Here is an 8,993-nt window from a genome sequence, read left to right as displayed (position 1 = left end):
TTTACATCTGAAGTAGGAAGTAGCATGCACTTCATGTAGGGAGGTGAAAAGTAAGGTTGTAACATGTCTGACTTTCATGCAGGAGACCATAGTTTGTAATTTGTAAAGACCTGTAGTTAATATGCATATTTAACCAAGTGCTTTACCATAGTTGCCATAACCATGATCTCTTCCTGTCTGTAATCGTGCCATAGTTACAATGTGCATGAATTAAATAACTTTGGTATTGGAAAAGAAAAAAAACATACTCTGAGGATTTCAAAATATCCGCAACCTTCTTCTTGTGATATGGTTGCTGATCTTGTGTTTGTAAAATTGATTAAGTTTGTCTTTTACTAGCTTCACCACTTATTGTTGCATGCTATCATCCACGTTGAAGGAGCCACAGGTCACAGCAGCTGCACAACCCAGTTGATAAAATGACCATGATTTTAGAAAAGCTACAAATGTTCACCATTTAAAATAAAATAGAGTTGAAACCATTTCTCATCCAATGACCAAGCAGTGTTTGTTTTGTTAGCATTGCTACATCCACAGAGTGCTTTTTAACACCAGGGATAAATTGGGTGTTTTTCATTTCCTCTCCCCCTCCCTGCACAGATGTCCTTGTCTCTTAAATGCAGAATAATAGACGGCAAAATAATCTGAAAAAGATTATGCACATGATTCTGGAATAGTGCCACAGGCAGGTGGGTTCACTGAAAAGAAATTATTTTATGAATTCTTAATCTTGGAGGTACAAATCTACTGCTGTTGGCATCCAGTTATCCAGATCAGCAATAATTTGAATTGATTTTTGATACCTACTCCAGAAAAGTGTTAAACCAGAGGCTGAAGGGCATGGAAGAGATCTATGATTTTTATCAACCTCTAATCGACAACCGAGACATAACAACATTGACCGGTATCTGGCACATTTAACTTATCTAAGAAGAGGATTAAACACATTTTAAATCATGGATAATCTGATATAGGCATGTGTCATCACAGTGTCTGGCTGTTGTGGTGAAAGGACACACTTTAATAATCACATAACTCACCCAACTTTGAATTAGGATATGCAATTAAACAACTTTTTGTTCATATCATCTTCACCTCATGTTGCATTTAGGTTTATTTATTTATATGAGCATTTGAGTCCAACATGTAAATGTGGCAGATTTAGCCATACAGGCTAATTTTAATCTGCAGTCCCTGGCAGGTTGATGACATTAAAAGAAAACATACAAGCAGATCAGAGCACATACACACATAAGCACAGCCAAAAGCACATAAGCACAGATTCATAAACACAATTACATAACTACCATCAGATTATGACAGCATGTTTGATAGTCCAGAAACCTAGTAAGAGTTGAGAGATGTAATGTTCCTTATTTCTATGGGTATAGTGTTCCAGGTTATGTACGTGCTGCTCGATAGGAGAAAGCTGACTGCCCAAAGGTACTTTTCCTATGTGGTAGTTTACAATCCCCTCTGAAGCTTTCTCTGGTTCGTACGTTTTGATTTAGTTCAATGAATTTATTGTGCGAAGCTTTCTCATCTGTAGTTTGGTTAGTTTGGTCCAGATAAAAATGTTGCATTGTAGCCTTTTACTTCTGTTTTTTATTTTATTTTTTTTAACTAAAGAACCAGGACTAAACATGATTCATATGGACTGACATGTTGACTAATCTTTTGGAAAATGTTACCCTTTGTCATCCTGCATCCTTAGCGTTGTTTGGACCCATGTGGTGCAAGCTCAGATATCTAGAGATCTAGTTTACAAAATCACAACTAGTGTTTTTATAAGCCCTCTCGTAACCTAAACGGAATAACCCATTTCATTGAAAAGCAATACTTTACAGCATCTACAATCTTTTTACATAATTTCCTATTTTTATTGTATTATTTGCATATCTTACTCTAACATTTCAAAGAATCTTGAAAAAGACTTGACAACAACACTTGAGTCACACACGTTACCGTCATATTGCAGCAGAGCAGATGGTTGTGTCAAACATCACAGTGTTAAAAGCACTCTGTCGTGTTTAGACATGCATGTGGCATGTCCAAGATGCTCCAGTTAGGAAAAAAGGCACCATATGGGAGCATTTTTTTCTTTCTCAATGTAAACCATTTCACATAACTGACCACAAAATCCTTGACTTCTGCAATGAATGTTTCCTGAAATGCAGAAGCTTCCATTACGTGGATAGGAGAAAATATTTTAAAGATAGCTGTTTGAATTCTACAACAGGTAGAAAATCCAGTCATTTATAACTGCGTATGGATTTTTTTTTTTATGGAGGGGAAATGGATTATTGAACTAAATGTCCTTTAAAGCCTCAAAGTGATTTGTTTGGCAGATACATACCATAACAGTGATTTGCTTTTGTGATGCAGAGGAATTGTCTTATGTGACACATTCTGATGATTAAAGCTGAATAATCATCACCTTTTACAACATTTCAGTATCCAAGACATTATAAATTATTTTATGCTATTTTTCAAAATATGTCTGATATTCAGGAAATTAATGTTTTGTCTTGCTCAATATATGCAATAGAATTCGTCCATATTTGTAACAACATTGTCTACTATATCGTCTTTAATTCCAAATGAAAGAAAAATATGATTTCACACAACAGTCCACTGGAGTGTTTTACAAAATACATAGTAGCTTAGACTGTGACCGTGAATATATTGACCAAGAAACTGTTTCAGCGTTTTCTAATTGACCAGCACCTTGTGTACCCCGTGGGCTGTTATTGACCAAGGCCAAGGACTCAGTGCTCTCTGCAGCCACTTACTGTATCCACAGCAGTGCGTAAGCAATGAGTGCCGCAGTGTGCTGGTGCTGATAAACTCTGCTAATCCACTCTGGGAGACCAACACAGTTCAGGCTTCTCCTAGTCCTCGGAACCAGTCTGCTCTGCCACTTTATCCATGTTCCCTTTCAGAGTTCAGCTTGGGGAGCTTTGGGAGTAACAGGCAGGGATTTGTGATAACATTCACTTTTTAAATCTATAACATGTCAAATTGTGTCACTTGAAATTTTCTTTGAAATGTAGGGCTGCTGCCAATGGATATTCTGTAACAGTGACATATTATCTTTCTTAGGGCCCTGACACACCAGACTTACCTCAAATAACAAGCACCTACAAAGGCCCACTCATGAAGTTGCACTCGAACGCAGCACAAAGCAGTCAATGGCCAGCCGATACACATTTACATTCTGTCATGCCATGTACACTCTGCATGAGAGGAAATACATACATACATATGTACATGTTTCAGGTCAGCAAGTGAATCAGTAAAGTACCGTTGACACAAAAAAGGAATTAAAAATTATATTTAGCTACTAATTATAGTTCCTTTAAAAAAAATAAAAGTCTTCTGCCTGTTTCACTCTGATTATACATTATTCAGTCAGTGGACATATCTAGATAGACAGCCAGCAAAATACAGTTTTACTCCCAACAATGTGAAATGTGCCAGTAAATCAGATTACATTGTAGATTGTTTTGTAATTCTTACTGGCATCTGTCCACAACAGTTTGTATGCTTTATGAAGACCCTCAGTAGATTGACTCCCTAAAGCCACACTGTTCCACTGTCTTGCCTCGATTAAATCTTGTGCAGCCAGCATCAGGATGTTGTAAGATAGCCAAACCAACTTTTTTGTGTTTGTATTTTACACAGATTCTGCTGTGCAGCTGTTGGAGGTAATGATATCCTCTAGGTGCACTGAAACTGGCTATATTGTGGATTATTATGTTATTTGTGACTGGCCTTAGAAAAAGAGACTCTGACACGTGGTATGTTTTCTTTTATTATTAGATATTTAAATTTGAGGTGCTGTATGATGACATTGCACTTCCTGGAAAAGAAATATGAGTTTGCTCTTTAAAAAAGTTGGACGGGACTCTGCTGATGCTGCATTACCGAATTGTCAGTATGTTATGGTAGAAAGAGCAGTGCTTTCAAAGGAACAAGATTAGCTGTGATTGGTTATGATTGATTTAAGCCCCTAACACACCCACTACTACTGTGTGATACTGGTCTCTTCTAATCCCACCCCATTATCAAGAGGGCCACAGGTCACAGAGATATCAAAAGTGCCATCTTGCCCTCTGCAAACTGCACACTTGGCCTTACTTAGCGCTGCAAATCTTGTTGGTGGAAACTGAAAGGCTATAAGTTGCATCCCTGGTGCAGCCAAAGGGCACTTGGTTCTGCACAAGCTGTCTGGGCTTTGTTAAGTGTTTCACAGCAGATGCCACCTAGAAAAAGAAAACGCAGACCTCCATCCAGACCTCATTATATAAGTCAAGCAGCAGAAAATGATTCAGCCTGAGGATATTGTGAACACCAATCAATCAGAATGACACTGATTTGGACCAATGGAAATACAACTGTCTGCACATATCAAAGACAGTGTTCTTTTACATCCTAGTTATCCTAGCTTAGGGTTAATATAATTAAATATCCCTGGATAAATATAACATAACTGGTTAGAAGGCAAGACAAAATTGAATTAGGCAAACATAATTATCCAGTTTGTATACTTCTTAGAGACCTTAGAGGACAGAATAAATGACTACATAATGGAAGCTGACTATCATCTTACAGTTATGTCACCACTTACCCGAAAGGCTACAAAACAATATTACATGTAAATGCAATGATAGATATGAATATTGGGCTTTTTATGCATTATTTATTAGATAGTGCTGACATGCAAATGGGGAGAGAGAGAGAGGATACGACATGCAGCAAAGTGTCACTGGAAGACATGAAGCTTGTAAGATTTTAGCACAAACAGTAGAAATAATTCCTTTATTATTATATCTTTTTCCATTTTGCCTGATGTGTTTGTCTCCATATGGAACATACACATATATTTGGAAGTAACGTAAAACTTCAAACTGTGAAATTGTGTTCTACATCCATACGACTTCACGTATTTTAGAATTTCCGTTGACTATTTAACTGCAATATCATTAAAAGCACAGTTCTGCTCACTGATCGCTAAATTCAAGGGAGATAATGCACTGTTGACTCCTTGTAATAGTTTTCCCTGTGATTCTTTAATTGATTTATGTAGCTTAGGAGATATTGTACTTGTTTTTCCAGATTACTCATTTCAAAAGAACTAGTTTTTCATGTCAGTAGGCCCTAATTCATAAGTGGGTCTATCACTGAGTATAAGGTGTGGTTTAGTGTTTAGTCCGCATTATTGTGGTCTTAGTCTAACCTGTTCTCAGATTAAGGAGGCACTGTCTTGGAGCAGAAGGATTCTCTGGCCACTGTTTTTAAAATGACCATATTAAAGATCAGTTATTTTTGAGCCTCATTAAAATTTTCTAAATGGAAAGTATAATTCATCCTATGTTCCTTCATTAATTAGCATAATTGCTTGACAAAATAAACATAATTTGTTAAACCTAGAAATATTGTATTTACATTTTAAATAAAACATGCATGTAGAGCAGTGATGTTTTGTTTACACAAAGAACGTTGAGTATTAGTTACCCATTCGAAATTCAAACAAGATACATCACCTTGGAGAAAGTAGAGAAAGTTATTAGGATTTTTATTTTTCGTCATTCTGTACTGCTGTGGAGAAATGCAGACGAACGGGGTCCAGTTAGCTAATATTAATGTTTTGATGTTCAGTAACAGCATTATCACCATTGTTGCCTGAAGCAAGATGTATAAACCAAGGAAAATCCAATCCAAGCCAATCCAACTTTATTTGTAAATCACATTTAAAACAACCAGGTTGACCAAAGTGCTGGACATTGACATGATTTCAAACAGATTATAAACAAGTAACAAAAACAAACATTTAAAACAAGTAACAAACTGGAAAATGCAGAATACAACTCTCAAGCAGGTTTAAAGGCCAATGAATAAAAGTGAGTTTTAAGTTGTGATTTAAAAATGTGAAGGCTGGGGGCCAATCTGACATGCAGAGGCAATTCATTCCACAGCCTTGGGGCCACGACTGAAAATGCTTGATCTCCTCTATTTTTGAGAACAAAGAGTAGCTGGTCAGCAGACCTTATGTATTGTACTCCTGTAACACAAACAGGAGTACAATACATATGTAATGCAGTATGGAAATACTGAAGACACAATTTCGGCAAAGATTAATCATCACAAAGGCAGCATTGTATTGGATTGTCTCTGACTATACAGATGTTCATGCTGTCCACCTCATGCATATTATGTGATGCCTTTATGTGCCTATTACTGGTGCTTTTAGTTGGACTTCCTGCCATGGAATTAGCCTTTAGCTGTGCATGTGATTGCATACCTTGCATGGTTTGCCAATTTAAAGTAGCTTTGACAGCAATGATTAGGAATGGTGATGAAAGCGGTTTCTGTGATGGAATATTTCTTCATCTGGAAATGAAAGTATTGAAAGCTGGCACCTGATGGTTTTAGTACCCAGTAGTATCATTCACATACCTATAACTTTGTATAGCAGTCACCACATCATCTTCTTACTATAGAATATACTTTATAAGGACAATGCACATCAACATTTATCTAACTGTGTTAGCCAGCATGCTAATTGTCAACTGCAGTACTTTGGCAAAATGTTCAAAAACCAATAAAGTCTTAGGTTAAGAAATACAAAACATAAGAAAATAAAATGCCAAAATGACAGCAAAAGCAACAGAATGCACAAGACATGCAGTGCAACAGGAAGAAACAAAACATTGATGCAACAATACAATGACAACATCCACGATTTAGTATTACAAAGCAACATAACACAAAAAAGCAATACTATTATTAACCACATTTTGCACAGCATTATTGCTTTATAGCAATAAAACAGATAACAAAATATTTGCATGAATGTTGTATGCAAGCTACATTTCAGCTGCACTCAATTAGTTGTGTTCTGCCACTGTTAGAAGTTTTGGCCTGGTTTTACTAGCTTCCACCAGTTTAACAGTGAAAGATTAGCTTTTTTTACTGAAAACCTTGTTTTCTTCCTTGTAAACACCCTCTATCCCCCCCACTGGCATAGGTCTAGTGCACAGTCCTATGGTTTCACCCACTCTTGTTGTTTGTTTGATGTGATAGTGTCAGTAATAAAGGCCTCTGGCCACTTAGCTTGCTGTTGTCCTAGTAGTAAAAAGGAGAAATCAAAGCAGGACAGAAAATAACTTTAAAGAAACAACATTTAAGAATTCTTGGTGTTTATTTGCCACGGTCAAGCCGAACAAATCTCAAATAGCAGAGTAAAACTCTTCAGCGGGAAGCACGTCTTAAAGTTGTTTTCACTTCTGCAGTGTTTTTTTTTCTTCTTTTTTCCTTTCTTTCTTAAGGCTCTTGCTAATCCCTTTTTTTGGTTCTATTTTTTATCATCGTCTTCCCCTTTCCTTGCAAATATCCATGAAGTTAAGAATATTGTTAGAAAAGTGATAAGAGACCTTTAGGCAACAATGTACTAGATATAGATATAAGTCTGTTATATGTAAGTCACAGTTGGAGATTCCCTTGCTGAGGTTTGATTAAGGTTGGACACGTTAATCTTTTTTTACGATTTTAATACGTTTGATCTTTTCCATACATGTACTGTACATGAATAGGATTTGAGGAGCTGTACTGTATCAGAGAGGAGGGCATGGACAAGTTTGATTCCATCGACTGTAGGAAAAAAGTCAACTATTATTATTACAAAGGTGCAGGTCAATGCATCATGCTATGTTTGTTATAAGCAGTTTTCCCTATCAGATTGTTTTATTTAAAGTATTTTAGAGGCCTGAAGAGGTGAGAGTATCTAGTATTTGACAAGAAAAAGATTTCTGTCACATCCTTTCATCATCATTGGTAAAAATCTCCATCTTATCAAGTACAGTGATAAAGCTGTTTCCAGCAGACTGGTTTCAAGAATTTAATGGTAATTAGTGTCTTGAAACTTTATTTAAGGTATCAATTCTTATTTGAAATAAATTGATTTACATGGAATGAAAATGGTTTGTAATCTACGAGAGGTTTCTAAAACCACAACAAGATGGTTAACAGGAAATAGTGTTGCCGAGGTGTTTCCCACTTGTATCCACTGCATCCTCTATCGCTCTGGGCCTCTCTGGTTGGTAATGGAGGGAGGTCAGCAGAAGGAAAGTGAGAATCAAGACCCCAGCTGTGTCCTTATCCAAGCAGGGACTCTTAATCAAAACCAGGCAGCCAAAAGAAGCACGTCGAGAAATAGCGAGGGTCAGGGTCACAAATATCAAGCCAGTCTTGTGTGCCAAATTGAACACTGGGATTCCAGGGGTGCAGAGGGTCTTTGGGTGCTGATCCATCTGAATGAAGACAAAGAATAGAAATAATCTATTTTATTTTTCTCCTATAGCTCAATAAGATTTGGCTTCAAGTTTCAGCAAAAAGAAGTAATCAAAGTTTGAGATTACCTTTTTTTCTCTACCACAGTGTTTGGTTTGTCTTTTCAACATTGACATTTGGTTAGAAAGAGCAGACATAATAATCACACTCAATTCAGCCCTTCATTTATCCTTTCTTGATGTTGGTTTTCAAACGGGCACGCTGCTCTGCTAATGCCATTGGCATTCAGATCACACCAGTGCCGCGTGCACTTAAGATAGCTCTGAGGGAATCAGGCTGGAATCAGGCTGTCCTTCAGGCTCTCGTCAGTCTGCCTATATTAATGGGATTTCCACACATTACATACAAACTCACTGGGCGCTAATGTGGGAGAATAATGTTTCCAGGAAAACGTGCACTTGAGTTCAAATTGAATTTACGTTACATTGACTTTAAAAAGTGCCTGTGGTATGTGTAATGCTCAGGAAATACAGTAATAGTATGCTTCACTGAGCAGCCAAGCACCGAGCAGAGGATTAAATGATGGTGCTGCCCTGGATTTACCACACACTGGGAGACTCGTAGTACAGTTCAAACATTAACACTGATTTTAGCTTACTGTAAATACGTTGTGGTGCTGTTATCCAGAAGCACACTGGGTC

This window comes from Perca fluviatilis, chromosome 18, assembly GCF_010015445.1.
Source record: "Perca fluviatilis chromosome 18, GENO_Pfluv_1.0, whole genome shotgun sequence".
Lineage (NCBI taxonomy): Eukaryota > Metazoa > Chordata > Actinopteri > Perciformes > Percidae > Perca > Perca fluviatilis.
The sequence above is the reverse complement of the archived record's forward strand: the minus strand, read 5'-3'. Positions refer to the sequence as shown.